This window comes from Thermobia domestica, chromosome 10 (genome assembly GCF_964235325.1).
Source record: "Thermobia domestica chromosome 10, izTheDome1.hap1.1, whole genome shotgun sequence".
NCBI classification, from domain to species: domain Eukaryota; kingdom Metazoa; phylum Arthropoda; class Insecta; order Zygentoma; family Lepismatidae; genus Thermobia; species Thermobia domestica.
Window position 1 is genome coordinate 121,832,002 of NC_137463.1, and position 17,938 is coordinate 121,849,939.

General features: G+C 38.8%; 1 protein-coding gene across 4 annotated transcripts in view; it reads left to right on the forward strand.

The window, feature by feature from the left end:
• Positions 1–17,938, forward strand: part of LOC145662692 (putative fatty acyl-CoA reductase CG5065) — a 193,494-nt gene that overhangs the window by 35,771 nt on the left and 139,785 nt on the right. Inside the window, exon 1 of one of the 4 annotated variants that reach the window (XM_081728525.1) lies at positions 2,131–2,287. The exons of 1 other annotated variant lie outside the window; for it this stretch is intronic. The gene's annotated coding sequence lies outside the window, so the exon portion shown is untranslated. Of the gene's footprint in view, positions 1–2,130; positions 2,288–2,345; positions 2,926–17,938 lie in introns of those variants that run through there. 2 more of the 4 variants (XM_081728524.1, XM_081728527.1) reach the window with 2 other exon arrangements.

Consider the following 17,938-nt stretch of genomic DNA (forward strand, 5'->3'; position numbering starts at 1 on the left):
TTCAGAACACTGAATTACATTTTAAAAGCACGTAACCAATGAGCCTTAACGGTGTTGAGTATCTGCACCATATATAGGCTATCTTTTTAGACCATTGATTTATGTGATTTTTTTTTTCTTTAAAATGAATTGGAATATTAATAATGTGAATTTACTGATTCCTTCTTCAAGCCTAGTTAAAATATCCTTTGTTTCTTTTCGTTTTTGTTTCAAAATTAAAATTGCTTTAAATACATAAATGTAATATCACTTAAATTTTGATTTAGAAATATTACAATTGTAAATAAAAAAAATCTCTCCCATGAAGTAAGGAACATTTACATTGGTTTTTGAAGAAGAAATCTGTAAAATCAAACAATCAACACTCCAGTTAGTTTCCAGTAGCAGCTCTTGAGGGAAATCACATCACCGACGTCGGTAAAAAAATAAAATATTATCGCTACAAAGTAAGGAAAGAAACCTTAGCGCTCTTGGGGCTGAAGGAGAATAAGGAGTCATGAAATGGAATGATAATGAAAGAATTGGTCGCGGAGGAAACGGAAGAATCCCGAGAAGACCCATGAACATAATATTGTCCACCACCAACTCACTTTAGCTTTGAATTAAACAAGGGTCGCCTAGCACCAGATGTGAATGGTCTTACCATCTATTACTGAGCTACCATGCTACGGATTCTCTATAATAAAATAAGAACATTAAATAAGGCTTCTTCCCGTGTCTTTTAGCCATAATTCTTGTTTATTTATGTTACTTCCTTCAAGAGCCGCCACTGTTCATTTCAAAGAAAACAGAAAAATAATTTCTCACAATGATAAATAAATGGACTAAGAAACAAAATAAGTGAGAATCATTTCACAGTGTGAAACTAAGACTTCCTATCTATGGAATTCAATAATCAAGCTTGAAATAGTGCATCTATAAGTACTAGTTGCAATAGAGTTATAAGATCAAAGATAGAAACTGTTCCTCGGACGCTGTATCAAAACGCCATTATTTACTATCCTTACTGTTTTTGTTTTATGGTAATAAAGGTTAAAACCAAAAATAGTTTGTTTCAACCACTTCCGGTTTGAATGGAGGGCTAAAGGAGGAGATAGAATATATTTTTGGTAGACTAAATCAATTGCAAAAAACCGCTTCTTGATATATTTTACCGTTTTTGCTATGCGGAAATCAGTATTGAAACCGGAAGTAATAGTAGTCCTAAATTTGAACCACTTTCGGTTTCGGTAGTGTGTTATGGATAGTCATGGCATGTTGCCTTGAGATGCTGAATCGTTTACGTTGAAACCGGAAACGGCTAATTTTAACCACTTCCGGTTTGAATAGAGGGTTAACGGAGCAGGCGGAACCTATTATTGGGACGCTGGATCGATTGCAGAAAACCACACATCAATATCTCTTTCCGTTTTTGCTCTGATGCCTGTCAGCAAACGGACGGACGGACAGAGCCATTCCTTCCGATACTTCCGCATAGCATAGTTTGGACGTCTAAAAACCCATTAACTACTATATACAAGTAATAAATGAATCCTACCAGTATTTCTGTATGAATGTTAAACGTGAACTTTGAATGCATAAACAAGCCAAAGGTGAAAGTTACGCAAATAGCAGTGGAGGGATGAATACTAGGAATAACTAGAAGAGATAGGAAGGCGAAGGGTCTGCTGGGCCCTTATCACCTCTATGGACTCCGAACCGTGTATTTTCTCAAGGTTATTACTTGCTCGTCAATTCTGTAGTAAGCTTGTTAGGAAATTAATTAATGGAGTGGCATTACAAATCAGCCTCGAAAATCATGAAGAATTGGCTCCCTAAATTCTTTTGATTGTCGGCCAATTTTTTTCTCTCTCAAACCATAACTATATAACCTGAAAATGTATTTATTATCACTGATAAGACATATAAAATAAATTATCAGCAATGCAGACATTCCCGTTATTTAGTACTCATGAATGCGCACACTCTCTATGATTTTATGTGCATAAAGAAGACAATTAAATGAAAGTAGTTTAGTGTGTTGAGTAAAAGTGATTATTTTGTCACGAGTATATGATTATTTTGTTTTGCTTGGTTACTTTTACGTTCACGAGTTTGCAACCTTATCTGCCAGAAAAAGGGCGAAACTTAGGGGAGAGGACAGTAAAGTGAGTGCAACGATCATCTCCCCTAGTGACCCAGTTGAGGTGACGTCACGTGTTGTGCTAAGACCATCACGCGTGACTTGCGTGAGCACTGCCTTCTTCAAGGAAACCTTCACACGCATGGAAACCGGTGTACGGATAAGGTGAGTACATAAGTAGACTTGCACACTCGTTTTCTCCCTCGCATTTTTTCCCGTTTAAAAAACATCGATGTAGCAGCAGCTAACACGCGCCCACGCCGGTAGGTGGCGTTCCATGCTGCTTCCCTTCCTTTCCCAGTTGTCTGCCTGTTGAACGAGTGCCTTCCTGTGCCACAATCTGGTTTGCTTTGCCCCTTGCCCGCGCGTAGCTACGAATTCAGGACCTGAGATCGTATAAAATCTGCAAAGATGTCAGCCGATATAAAACTGGCTTGACCATTATTAGGTACTGAATACAACACAAAATAATGCATCTGAACCGGAGTGAAACTTCCGATACGAGGGGCAGATATCGAAACGTATTTTGTGGACGACTATTTTGTGCAAATCTCCCTTTTCAGTTTTCGATTTTTTTATATTCTTTTTTGGTTGCTGGCTGCGTTCACTCTGGCATGACAAGTTATTGATTTAGTTGGGTACACATGAGAGACATCGCTCACATGACTGAATTTGAGACAAAACTGTTGTTAAGTTCAAGTGACATGTTTTCTCGTGTGCAAACTGTTGCTTAGTTACTATGTAATCCTCCTGTGGAATCAAACAATATTATTTCCGTGATCAATAAGGCATCCTCAGAGAATGTAAGTACAGTATAATAATGTTTAATGTTAGAAAAAATATGATACTTAAATGTTTTAGCATTGCCTTACTTTCAGCCATAGAATAATATGTAAAGTTATAGTAAGAGAGACATACTTGTTAGCTACCGGACTTAAATTTGTTTTGCTGAAGAAGCTTGGGTTCCGAGCACTGCCTTGAATCGAACCCACACCTTGTAGTGTGGCTGAGAACGAACATTAAGTATTACGAAAAGCCTTTTCACTTTCACACATATATTACTAAAAGTAATTTTAGTTTGCTCAGTTGTAAACGATTGCGAAGAAATTTTGTAGGTCTAATCTTAATAAAGGTAATTCAGTAGAAGTTGAATGGTTAAATATTTCTAATACTGCTTGTGAATTCCCGGATATTTAAGCATCCATCTCCTCCCCTTGTGTTATCATTATAGGTAAGGGAAGAAGCGATAAATTTTCGCTTGCTTGTTATGTCGTCTGTCAAATACATGCAGGGCTGTGTTTACGCATGGGCCGGGGCAGCAAGTTTACTCGAACTTTTTCTTTAAAAATCTAACTAGTCTTAATTAACTGCAACTGAAAGTAATATTCTATTTGTCATATTTATTTTATTCACAGTCTCATTTTTTTTTTTCAGCGATATTGATATTGAGGGGGCAGCATTTTTAAATGGCTCGAGGCGACAAAAAATTTAAATATGCCCTTCGCGTATGTTTATAGGGTAGGAGTTTGACCATAGTGTTTTATTTTCGCGAGGTTTTGACAAATTGGAAGTTAGGAAACATGAAGGAATCATTACTATGATTTTCTTTCTTTCGTTCTTTTTTTTCCACCTAATGATTGTCTGTGTTTATATGTTGTTGAATGTTTCTTTTGAAATTTTCTCTTCAAAAACTTACAAAGTTGATTGTACTGTATTGTAAATGAGGTTAAGAATTACTCGTAAAAGTAACCAATGAAAGATTCCTATTATTCTCTCTGAAGTAAAAACATCGCATTTCGAACTTAGCCTATCTAATGTGATCTTCAGATGTGTCAAGGATGGTATTGTTGTGAAGGACATGTATAGATTCGAATTCCCTATTTATGCCAGTTGTGATTAAAATTATTCTCAAATCACAAAATGTAAACATTAGTGGTTTAAACTGGCTTAATTGCAGTTTTGGCTGACAGTATGTTTTCTTTCTGTTAAATTTAGAGATTTTCATACTTTAGCGAATGGTAAATTATATAATGAGAAATCAAAATAAGTATAATCAGTCCCAGAGGTTTATCATATGCTTTTGTTAATAAGAAGCAGTTTTTCTCTTAGAAATAAATATTCCAGGTATGAAGTTTATCTAATATGCAAAAAGGTTTTTTAAGGACATATTTGTCTTTCCTCCACAATATTTCTGGGGAATTTTCCATTCTCTGTGGGGTATTAGGTACGGTGTGCGGATCTTCTGAAAGAAAATTGAGTATCAGTGTACGTGCTATAAACTATATCGTAATTGCAAGCCACACCCCTCTCAATGCCCATACTGTGAACGGTTCTGATTCTAATGATTTCCTAGAAGGTAATTTATTTCTAGGTGAAATAAAGAACTAATTTTAATTACGTATAAACTTTGTAATGCCTCTATCTCCGATACCCCACTCCTTGGTATGACCTTGATCTAAAGGGGAATAATATTGCTCTTTTGACCTTGTGTTCGATTCGACCTAGGGCTGTCAACTTCGGATATAAACCTAAGTCGTGATTAGGATCCCAGTTTGAGCAGTAGACCCCACGTTATAGTTCGTTAAACTCCAAATAGGCCTATTTATATGATTGATTTCTAACGTGTTGAAATGTTTTAATTTCTTTCCTTGATCTCTGCTAAATTTTAGTGAAACGCTCTTAGTTATGATCCTCTGCTGTTGTGGACTCATCTGTTAAATGCTTGTAAAGGGAATGTTTTGCTCAGTATACAGGGTGTTCTGAGAATTTCATAGATATCGGTGAGGTCACAGAGAGGCATTGGAATCAGGGGGCTGATCAGGGCGATCGCCCCCCCCCTCCAGAAGAGGAAGCTTTCTTGTTTTATATATATAAATAAAATCCATCCCAGAGTTTGGAACCCTTAAAAGTAGCGTTATGACAACCCACCGCCTCCCCCCCCCCAGAAGTCGATCCTGGATCCGCCCCTGATTTGTATGCATTGTACTTTGCATCTGTAACAGTTAAAGTGGAGTTGGGAGGTCTCTGGAGGAGTGATAGTACAGTAAACCAGGGTTTCTCAACCTGTGGTACGCATAGCACTGATGGCACGCGAGACACTATTGGTGGTACGTACGACTCATAGTGGTATTATTATTTATCTCAGATACCCCGAAAATTATAAATTTAATATCGGTCATTTTGGATAAGTTATTTTCATCCCCCCCCCCAAATTCCCCATTACGACGAGGCTAAAGTTGGACTTCATTGGCGTTGAAAATGTTACTGTTCACCTCAGTGGCCCCGAAAACTATGAATTTAACTCTAATATTGATTATGTTGATAAGTTGAACCTGAATGGCATTCGAAGTGTCCTTAGCGATTTTGAGAATTATGAATTTGGTAATAGCCCTATAGTTCATTTTGAACATGTTATTTTTTGACGCCCCCTCAAAACACTGACAATGAGGGCTATAGTTGGACTTGAACAGCATCAGAAATGTTACTATTGATCTCAGTTACCCTGTAAACAGTGAGTTCGACGGTAATATCGGTCATTTTGAACATGTTAATTTTCACATACATCTCAACCTTCCACGACGGTGGGTCTAAAGTTGTACTTGGATGACGTTGGAAGTGTTCCTATTAATCTTAGCGATCCTGAAAACTATGAATTTAACATCTCGTGTTTTTATCATCTCCTTTATACATACATTTTGACTCCTTGTAATTTCTTCCGCTGCCTTTCATCCGAATTTCGGAAAAGGGGCATAATAGGCGATTAGATCTGGTGCCAAATTTGGTGGTTCTAGGCCACTCTTTTTTTATGCGTAAAGCTGATGACACACACACACACATTATCTTATTATTAAAGATGAAAAGACCAAAATATCTAGCTTCAACCCCGAGGGATTCCGAGATACGGATATTTTATAATAATTGTAACCTCGCGCCTCTTTCTTCTAATCTCTTCTTCCCTTCTTGCACGCATATCAAGGAACTCGGAAGCACGTGTTTAATTATTATAAATATAAAAAATCAGGTATCAAATTTCTACGGACATATTATTTGTAAAGGTAATTTTACCTCTTTCTCTGCTCCCTCCATTTTATTCTCTTCTAGCCCATATATTGAAAAACGTTGAAACATGCGTTTTGATATCTTAAATGAGGAGTTCAAATACCTTAATAGGCCTATGTTACAAGTAGAAACAAAGATAAAATGTAATGTAAAAAATGTCGAAAACTGCACTGTTTGGGAGTGAAAGGCACCCAAAAATCGCTGCACACCACGTCTAAAGCTTAATAATGCAAAAACGAATAAAGATAGCAATGTCGGATCATTAAAAAAAAAAAAAAAAAAAAAAAAAAAAAAAAAAAAAAAAGTACCTGACGAATACAATGGTTCAAGAATTGATGCGCAGCTTAAAGTGTGCAAGGGGACTCGCAAAGAAAGTAGGGAATCCCCTTATGAAAAATACAACAACTTGAAGACTACAGTTCAATATAATGTTAAGATTAGAATGCAGTTAGTAAAAAAAAAAAATGCCGACAAATGTCCACGTATCAGTACTGTTGGGACACTGTTCTACAATCGGAAAACAGGAAAATAACACTGTAAAGTCCGCTATTGCACACGGGTCATATTGTGGTACGTAAAGTAAAAATAACAACTGTTTCAGTGTCCCATGTAACTAGTACACCGTCATACACTAGAAAACAGATAATAACACAGCAAAGATCCTGTTACATACAGTGCGCATTGTGGTACGAAGAAGAAAATCAAACAATTTGTCCCATGTTCCACTACCGCTAGAACACCATCCCGACTGAATGAAAAAGAAACAGGAAACGAGAAAAACCAAGGATGAAACGTATTAAAGCTCCGATTGTTGCCACACTACTTTGCAGAACGAAAAACAAAAGTGAAACATTGGACATTGTCGTCAGGTGGTACAAGAGAGCTCCCCACATAAAGTGGATAATCCTCAAAAGAATAAAGACAGTGTGTGGTGAAAACATACCCTATGGCAGCTGTAATGTTTCCAGTCATAGCATATTTGGAAGGGATTTCCCTGAGAAGCGTACAACCTCCGCACATGCAGATCGATGGCATGTGGTACAGCGATCTCCAGCATCTGCACTAGCACATTGCACAAGAGAACGTTATGCTGTGCTAATAGGGGCTCACACATTTGGTATATTCCACACACGTTGTTGAAAATATCCCCCGTTCACTGCAATACAAAAATGACATCGGTGAAGGACAGATTGTCTGGTACACGCAAAGCCGTCCGACATGTCCCTAACTGTTCCAGTAGTAACAATTACACAAGCAACGAAGTCTTCACCACTTTCCACAAGGGTTTCACACACGAGGGTTTTTCATTTTTCCCACGCAAGAAATCCAGTGGTATGAGATTGGGGGAGCGAGGTGGCCATGGACGAGGTTTACATACCAGTCAAGCGATCATCGAAAATATCGTTCACTACGGTCCTAACTGCCCGATCGAAATACACGCGGGTGCCATCGTGTCGAAATCAGATACGCTATCCGTCAGTGGCACGTTTTTCAAAAGTTCAGATAATATATCCTACAGAGAGACTTCATAAATCTCACCATACAAAGTAGTAGGCCCTTGCAGGACTCTTTTCTTATAGCCTATCGCCAGCCGGCTTCATCTACTTAACTTTAGCTCTATCCTTACTCTTTGCCTATCACATGGTCACCTGCTATGTCACACCACATATTCATTACGAACCTACGTTGATGCTGGCACACAATGATTGCATGTGGATTGTCCATATCTCAGATGGCTGCTATAGCTATTGAGCATGCTGTCATTGGTGAACATTGCCTCGTCGGTTCACAAAATTACTGTGGTAAATCTGGAATGGCAAGATTTATTTTTGGCAGATTTTCATACTCACGGAAAGGCCCATGGTCAGTATGTGGTGCACCTTCTGCAATTTGTATGAATGCATACTCTTCTTAAGAACGCAGAACACATTGGTATGGTGGATTTGCCTCGAACGAGAAATGCCATATATGCTGTTGCCAGGACGGTCCTGTATCGCGTTCTAACATTCCTCTCGAGTGCATAGTGCAGCGTCTTTCACAATCCCACTTGCGAAATAGAGGCCCAGTTTCCCGCAGTCAAGCATCAATTCTTAGAAAAGTGTACGTGCTGTTTACCGTCTATTGGGAAAGTATTCCTAATACGAGGGCTATCCAGAAAGTAGATTACGTTTTGGAATAAAAAATCAACAAAGTATAGGAAACAAATTTTATTATATACAGATGAAAGCCACACACAAATACTACTTTTCGACATAGTCACCATTCAAATTAAGGCATTTATCGTAGCGATGTACGAGCTTGGAAATTCCTTCGTCGAAAAATTCGGCCGCCTGCGACTTCAACCACTTCGTTACCTCTTCTTGCAGCTGTTCGTCGTCATCAAAACGCTGCATAGCCAGCCACTTCTTCATTGCTGGGAATAGGTGGAAGTCGCTCGGTGCCAGGTCGGGACTGTACGGCGGATGAGGAAACAACTCCCACTGAAAAGATTCAAGAACTTCACGCGTGACATTTGCCGTGTGGGGCCGGGCGTTGTCGTGAATCAACAAGATCTTAGAGCTCAACATTCCTCTGCGCTTGTTTTGAATTGCCCTTCTGAGGTTTTGCAGAGTTTGGCAATACCTTTGAGCGCTTATTGTAGTGCCTCTTTCCAGGAAGTCCACCAAAATCACACCTTTTCTGTCCCAAAAAACAGTCGCCATCATCTTCCTTGCCGACATTGTTTGCATGCATTTCTTGGGTTTTTGGGGAGAACCTGTGTGCCCCCACTGCATTGATTGCAATTTCGTTTCACAGTTCACGTGTTTCACCCATGTTTCGTCACCAGTAACGATGCGATCGAGTAAAGAGTCACCATCCTTATTGTAGGCGTCCAAAAAGTGCAACGCTGCAGCCATTCGCTGATTTTTGTGGTCCTCTGTCAAGATTTTTGGAATCCATCTTGCACAAAACTTGTGGTAACCAAGCTTTTCGCTGATGATTTCGTGCAACAAACTTCGCGAAATTTGTGGAAAACTCAAAGAAAGTTCCGTTATTGTGAACTTTCGATTTTCACGGACTTTAACATCGACTTTTTCGACAAGTTCGGCAGTCACTTTGCTGGGTCTCCCACTTCGATCTTCGTCGTGAACATTGGTTCGGCCATTTTTAAATCTTATGACCCACTGTCGCACTCCACCTTCAGTGATAATGTTGTCCCCATACACTTCACACAGCTGCCGATAGATTTCTATCGGTTTACAGTTTTTTGCTGTCAGAAACCTTATTACTGCACGCACCTCGCAGCTCGCGGGATTTTCAATTAACGCAGACATTTCAAACCGTCACAGTATCTTAACGGAGCACAGCACGAACCTCTCACTAGCACGGCTAGATGCCGACTGAGCTGCGCAACGCTCTGACCCCAAGATGGCCGCGCTAGCCCCGCCCCTAGCGGACACAGACGAAAACGTAATCTACTTTCTGGATAGCCCTCGTACATACGCCGTGCTTCACGGCTTTTCCGGTGTTCCTCTCATTAAAAGAGATGCACATCAATAAGTTCGTGGGTAGAGCACTCCGCCATTGTCCTTTACGAGAATGATAGACAACAGGAAGAACTTTAAGTCCGACTGATGGATCACTACTACTTTGCTGATCACCCACAGTGTCACAGGTGTCCACGCAGTTGCTGAAAACCGAGGAAGAACACTGGACTACGTACTCCTTGGCGAAATTCAACCACACACTCACGCCTGACTGGACTCGAAGCTGCGATACGAAAAAGAGACAGGACGATTAACCGTCAACTACGCTCTCTACGTAGTATCCACCAACGCTAAGACGTAACAGGTAAACTCCACTCCCAGTGTCTCTACCGAAGCTTTCTGTACGTCATATAAGTGAAGCAGCGTGCTGTGACGACATAGCGCCATTTTGGTTGCATTTCGTCAAACCTGTACCTGTTCCTTCCTTTAACACGTTCTTTCCTAGTTTATCTGTTTTGTTTTTCCATTTGGAATGGTGTCTCAGTAGTAGTGGGACATGCGACAAATTGTGTTACTTGTATTTTTCGTACCATAATGTGATCCATATGCAATAGTAGATTGTGCAGTGTTATATTCCTAGTTTTTCGAGTGTAAGATTGTGTTCCAGCAGCAGTGGAACTTGTGGATATTCGTCGACAGTTTTGTACTGGCTATATTCCAAGCTCAACTGAATGGAACATAGTCTTCAATTTGTTGTACTTTCCACAAGGAGATACCCCATTTTCTTTGAGAGCCCTCTTACGCACTTTAAACTGGGCCTTAATTACTGCATCATTGTATTCGTCAGGTATGACTACCTTTGCCTTCTTTTGATCCGACATTGGTGTCTTTATTCCTTCTTGCGTTATTGTCCTTTAAACATTGTGTGCGGCTATTTTCGGACACCTTTCACTCACAAACCATTGTTGTAGCAGGGGCGTCGGTAGGATGTGCCGAGCGTCCGGCCTCTGCTACAGGTAACTCTTCGAAGTAGGGATTCGAGTAATTTTCTTTGAAATGACTGAAAAAGCAATTGTCCTCTGATACTACTATTTTATTGACGTCTAAATTACTACAGTTCTCCCAAGTAATACGAATGAAGTAAATTAGGAAAGTTGTTCAACAGTTACATTTCTTATAAGGGTCCCAAAGCGGGCTGCGAACACATCTTGGATTTGAAGTGGCAATGGAGAGGACGAAACTTGTTCAGTTCAAACGAGTTAGAATTAAAAAAGTGAACAATACAACCTGAGTAAAGCTGGCAGCTGGTACTGATTCTGAAGATTGACAGTGGAGGCGGCGGCGGCAACGGCGACGGCGGCCCCAACTAGTAGATTCCTTAGCTGAGTACTAGAGACTGACCCAATATAAAAGGTGTAGGGCGTTTATATAGGGGGTTAGGGTTGCCAAGATGTGACGTAGGCCGCTTTGAGTGCACATCCTTGACTTATACAAGTTTTTGTAATTGTCCTAGTTCCTTCTCTGCTTCGCAATTACTGAAGTTATCATGAACTTTGAAGCTGTCATGCGATTTGGGTTGTATGCTAACGTGGTTCCTTTTGATGGAAATTTACATGTTCCCTTTATGATAACTTGTAGTTACATTAATTGATAGTTCAGTGGATAAGCAATCTAGCGCATGACAGACATGTGATTGGCAAATGTATCAGTAATGCCAAAATGATGAAACGCATGAAAAATAAGAATAAAGGAGGTTGAGGGCCTTGAAAGGGACCAAGCAGAAAAGTTAAAATAAAAAAAAAAGAGAAGAAAGAAAAAAAGAAAAAAAGGGGTAAGACCCAGGTGTCTACAACACCATGTCACTTTCGACATTTTTTTTCACATTACATTTTTCTTGTTTTTACTTGTAGAATTACCTTCCTCTCTCCCAAGCGTTGTAACATGTATTTTGCTAGTCTGTATATAGAGGTGAAGTAAAAAACACAAATGGTTGAGGTATTCAACATAATTAAACAAATAGAACATTGGGAGAACGAAATTTTAACGTGTTGTATTTCATTATCATCGCAAAATTGAGTCATCCCAGTGACGATGCCAGCTTTAATTTCTTGGACAAGCGGATGGACAGATACATTTTGGGGACAGATTTTTTTTTTTTTTTTTTTTTTTTTTTTTTTTTGTATACTGAAATAATAATTGTTTGATCTACATTGCTTGACAATTGCTAAGGAACAACTGATTTATGCCACGTAGCATTCACAGCAGCCGGCCGGCCAATTACACTCAAATGTAATGCAGAGGACGTAGTTGAGCAGGACTTATCTGTATGAAAGGCAGGGCACGAAAGCTCTGTATTCAGTCGAAATTGTATGCAGTAAGGCGTGTGACGTAAATAGCGCCGTAGGTGGTGGAACTCAGTTCTGTAAAATTTAGTATGATGGGGCAATAATTAAGTGCAACAATGGCTTCAAGACAGCATTTGAGTGTGTACGATCATGGACGTGCAGTTGGACGGCTGGAAGCTGGCCAAAATGTCATTACTGTGGCGACAGCAATGAGAGTATCAAAAAGTGTCATGTCGCAATTGAAAAAGGCCGCGGAAGGTGGAAACGCGTTATGAAAGCATACTGGTGGTCGTCGAAGGAAGAGCACATCTGAAGTCGATCGATATGTATCCCAAGGGACGAAAAGGAACAAACAGCGCACTCCAGGTTAGATAGCTGCAGACCTTGCAACCGCTATCGGTACACATGTATTTGCCAGAACCATTTCGCGGCGCTTAAATCATATTGGTTTGTATACACAGAAGCCTGTCAAATGCATTCAACTTCAACCACGCCACCGTCGCGAACGATTACAGTGGTGTCAGGAACATGTTGAGTGGGATCAGCAACAGTGGTCTAGAGTGATGTTCTCCGAAGAATCCCATTTCACTGTGACAAGTGATTCTGGTCACCAGTTACTGTGGAGAGAACGGGGAACACGTCGTGCAGAACATAATGTTCATGAACATGATCGCTGTGGGCAGGCATTATGCACAATGGCAGAACCCCGCTTCACATCCTTGAGCGAGGTAGCGTGACATCGCAGCGGTATTGCAGGGAGATTCTTCTTAATCATGTTCATGATTTTCGGGGGCGGTAGGTCCGGACTTTATGGAAGACAATGCACGCCCACACAGGATCGTTGAAGTGTTGGACACGTAAAGATACTACACGTATGCAATGGCCTGCTTACTCTCCGGGTCTTAATCCGATTAAGCATGCCTGGGATGTCCTTGGTAGACGTGTTTCTCAGCGAACTTCCCCTTCCCGAACCGTGCAAAAACTGACAAACACCTTGCGAGAGGAGTGGGACAATTTCCCCCAAGGGGTCCTCACTGGTTTACGGACAACATGAAGAACAGATGCAGAACGTGCATTAGTATCTGAGGGGGTCACACATCTTACTGAAGCTCCATATCTGTGTCCTTCTGGCGAGAAGACCCGTTTTGCGTGGCTTTATGGATATGCTCAAAAGAGGTACCATTTCGTTTTCTTTTTCCATGTGGCGCAATCTGTACCATGTTTCATTAGAATAATAGCACACTGTCTCTACTGTATACGTAGTTTAATTTCGTCCCTCAATGTCTATTCTGAATTATTCCGAAAAATGACACTGCTCCTTAGCATTTGTCAAGCAGTATACATTACACCATAGCATTGTCTGGTGGGATTCAGGGAGGACCATTCCCCAGAGGGAACGCCCACCTTTCTTGTCCCCTTCTAGTGTCATCATTGGTTATCCCTGAAATAAGCATAATAAAATAAGCTTCAATGTAAAAACAAGTAGTAAACATAGTTATGTTATAATGAAAATTTGCTGTTATGTCTGTTATGTTAAAGATCAGAGATAATTCTATTGACTCCTAGGTGATATGTCATATTTGTTCGATTTAAGTAGATTTCGACTTTGGAAGAAACGAGGATCTGATTATCATCAAATGGTGGGGTGAATCAACAGTTTTCGCGTGTGACTTTCATGCACAGCAATTTTATCACTCATCTCCTCTTCACCGAGCTAGCTCTGCCTCCAAGATATTTTTGAATGAAATGTAGAGGGGATTGGCTAACGTCTGTAATCAACAAATGTTTTTGTGACCATGTCACTTGAACTATGGCTTTCAGTCAAGATAAGGGCACTGTCCGCACTGAACATAAATATTGAATAATTACTTGCATAAGTCCATACTTCGAAGAGACTCATAACAAAGTCGCATTCAAACATGGATTTACAACTTCGAAAATATTCGTATTTCAAAGGGAATTTTTGTGGATATGCGACCCTTTTACAGTTGCTGTCACCCAAACCGTATTTACGCTGAACAGAAGCAGTTATGTATAATTCAAAATTAGTTCCCCCAGAACAGAAAAAAATAATTAGGACAGAAAATAAATTAGAAATTTCTTGGAGATAATTTGTATTCCGGAAGGGAGAGTCTCTATTCTTTCCGGACTACCACCGAAACCATCACTTGTTCGCTACTCCAATTTTCTATAAAGAAAACGTAATTGATAGGTATTTTTTAGGTTTTTTTTTTTTTGTGTGTGTGTGTGTGTGACAAACTGTAACAGCGTTACGTCTACAAATATTTAGAGAAAATACAAATACTTGGCATTACTTCAGACGCTATTGATCGTTTGGTCAGCTCGTAGAAAAGTAGTTGTTAATGTTTGATGCAGCAAATATCGCACAATCATTTCTTGAACTGAGTCCAGATTTCAAATTATATTGTACTTCTTATTGTAAACAGTGGTTACAAATCAGTGTTCATTTCGAAAAGTGAAAATTATGCAGTAAGAAGTTTATCTTAGTAGAATTTATAAACATATAATGTTCTATTTTTTAAGGAAGGAAAATATACTTTCCATCGCATTTTTTTAAAAAACAAGTTATCAAAACTAGTTGTGTTTTTGAAAGTACAAAAAATGTTTTTTTAAAAAATGAAGGTTGTTGCTTAAAAGAGAAATCCCAAATCGTGTACCTTTTGTAATGTCTAATGTAATATAATAGGACGAAATATGTTTCTAAATTTTATTTCATTTGACATGATTTTTTACTCAAGCCAAAATGCCTGTGTGAGGAAAAGCCTAAATCATTGTAATTTTTTTTAGTTACTAACTTCCAGTCGTCATCATTACACTAGTACGTAATCATTGACAGGTCATACGTAGCAAATTTATTCGATTCTGTGTGCTATGATCTTTTAATAACTTCATCGTTTTGGCGAAAAGTGGTCTACTTTTAATGTCGTTAGACGATTACAATCTTCTTCCTATTTTTCCTTCTTTTCTACCATATTTTCAACACATCACTCAGAATATAATTTCTTCTCGAATAATATAACGAGTTTGTTTTTTCTCTTTCCAACAGTGTCCAGTAGTATTTTATTCTTTCCCTAACTTCCCAGGGGTAAATGTGGGTCTGAAAATGTAGGGGACACATGAGTTACACCGTCCCCCATACCTATCTTTACCCATTGTAATTTTTTAGGAAGTGGAGGCATGCTGAATGAGGTTTTCCTGGGTTTTCCTCATTCACTCCAGGCAAATACCGGGGTGGTACCAGCTTTTCCTTTTATAGTACATTTCCTTGGCTTTGTCGGTTTTTCGTCGTAATTTACTATTCCAGTAGATCATTTTTCGTAACCTTGCTACCATTCTGTTTTAATTCCCTCCTTTTCGTTAGTTCTCTTCCTCATTGCTTTGGTAACACGTGTCAATTCATATGGCTTCTTAGTCCTGCCCTTTTGCTCTGGTATATCGATATTCTATGTTTCTATTGATTTATTTTGATGTAGCAACACCAGAACTGCTTCATTTGTTGACTAAATTTCCCAACATTTTTTTCATTTACATCATTTTTTTATTATCTATTTTTTTTCTCTTTAGTTGCTTTCATTTTTCAACTGAATATCCACTTCGAGCATCCGTATATTGCTAGAGAAAATATCTCCCTCAGGAGATAATTTACTTGCCTTAGAGTGAATGTAAAAACACGTGAATATTTGCCAGAGTGTTATCCTAATTTTTGCAATGCATTTTTGATGGACGATAATAATCATAACCAACAGAATGTCCGTTCTTTGTGCACTAATATTAAGCTTATACAAAAGAAAAAAAAAGTATGCGTGGAATCTGCAACCACTTATTACGACTATGTCCTGTGGGTTATCTAATATTGCAGGGATTCATATATTTAATCATCCTATTTAATGGACATTTCGATCAATTATCTCAACTTGTGAATAGTTGATTTATTAAAGTGATTAATAAGAACCCGCTTGACCCAAGTACTATGTTCAAAAATAAAAAAAAAATAATAAATAAAAAATAATCATTTATAATGGTTCACTCGATTTGTCGTGGAAAGGCGACATGCAGTGTCAATTACATTTTTATGTAGCGATACCTTGGAATACAAACTTAATCTGGTCCAGAACCCTGCTCGAGTTCCATGACTCCTTCCCTCCGTTTAATAGAAATTGGATTTAAAAAAAATGAAATGAAGGGATAAGGGTTCAAAGTTTTTGCCAAGAATAGTATATCTCTCGAATCCCCAAGGTAGAGAAATTGAACTCGGTATACAGAGTGGCCCAAAAATAGGTATACAGTCCTGTGCTTATCAACTTATTGGTTTTTTACATAATGTCTTATTGTTATCCATCAGTTAGACTTAGTTTCTTTATTATTTCTTCGTAATGTGTTTTTACTTACATCTTAAACGGGAAACAGCCGAAGCATATATAGCTATAAGCTAGAATTTTACACTTGATCAATGCAGGGGCGTATATCTACTTTTGGGCCACTCTATATATATTCTATTGGTGGGCACAAAACCGGTTTTTCGGTTTTCTTCAAAACCGGTTCGGTTTTCTCCGAAATCGGTTATCGGTTTTCTCCGAAAAAGTTTCGGTTTTCTTCAAAACCGATTCCGGTTTCTTTTTCAAAATTTGTTCTATTTCTGACCAGAATGGTGTTTCGTTGTTCTCCGGAAACCGAATCCATTTCCACAGAAATAGTCTTATGTGTTTTCGAAAAGTTTTCACCGAAACTGGTTTCGGTGAAAACTGAACCGGTTTTGGAGAAAACCGAAATGTCGGTTTTTCGGGTTTCGGTTTTTATAGAAACCGGTTTTCGGTTTTTATAAAAACCGGTTTTGCCGATCCCAAATATATACCCTTAATTACAAAGAGAAAATGTATTTTAGCTTTCTTGAAAAATCTGCTTCTAAACGAGGACATTTGTAAAATATACAAAGTTCCCTGTTTAATCAGATGAGAATTAGCTTAAGTTGGAGATCTGAAATTCGGTATATAGACTTTTAATTAAAAATTAGATAAAATCTATTTCAGAGTTCTCAAAAATTCCGCTCCTAAGGGGGGCGGGAAGCGCACCAATTCCTATAATATTGAAATTTCTTCATAATAATCATGATTAGTAGAATGCCTAATCTTTACGCAGGAAGAGTACGATTTATGAGAAGATAAAAAAAAAAACAAAGGAAAAAAATACTATATTGACATAATGTACGTGGAATCTGCAACCATTTATTACGGCTATGTTGTGTGGGTTATCTAACATTGCAGGGATTTACGATTTAGTCATCCTAAAGACAAAAGCCAGGTGATTGAAACGAAGCAGTCTGTGTCAAATATAAAAGTGGGAAGGAAGAAAATAGAACAAGTGAATAGTTTTCGATATCTAGGTAGTATTCTTATTATGACTTGAAGTTCGAACGGGAAACAAATGCAAGGATAGGAATGCCTCTAGGAGGAAGAAAAGTGTTTCCTAGGACCTTGAATAAAGAGTTCAGAAAAATACTTATAAAATGCTTCGTTTGGAGTGTTTTACTGTATGGGACGGAAACATGGACATTATGTAAAAGCGATGAAAAACAACTGGAAGGCTTCGAAATGTGTTTGTGGAGAAGAATGAAAAGAATTAGTTGAGTCGAGTGGAAAACGAATGAGAGAGTGTTAGAAATGGTGAGGAGAAAAGAACACTTTTAGATATTATTAGGAAGATTAGGAGAAACTGGTTGGGACATTGCCTGAGAAGAAATTGTATCATGAGGGACGTGCGAAAGGGCATGGTGCCAGGAAAGAGAGGGAGAGGGCGAATGAGGCTACAATTAATGGACGATATGAAAACAAAAAGATCATACGTGAAAACGAAGAGGTTAACGGAAGACCTTGGAGCTTCTCAGCTGCTGCAAGTGACCTGCCAATAAGGGCAGAATACCTATAATG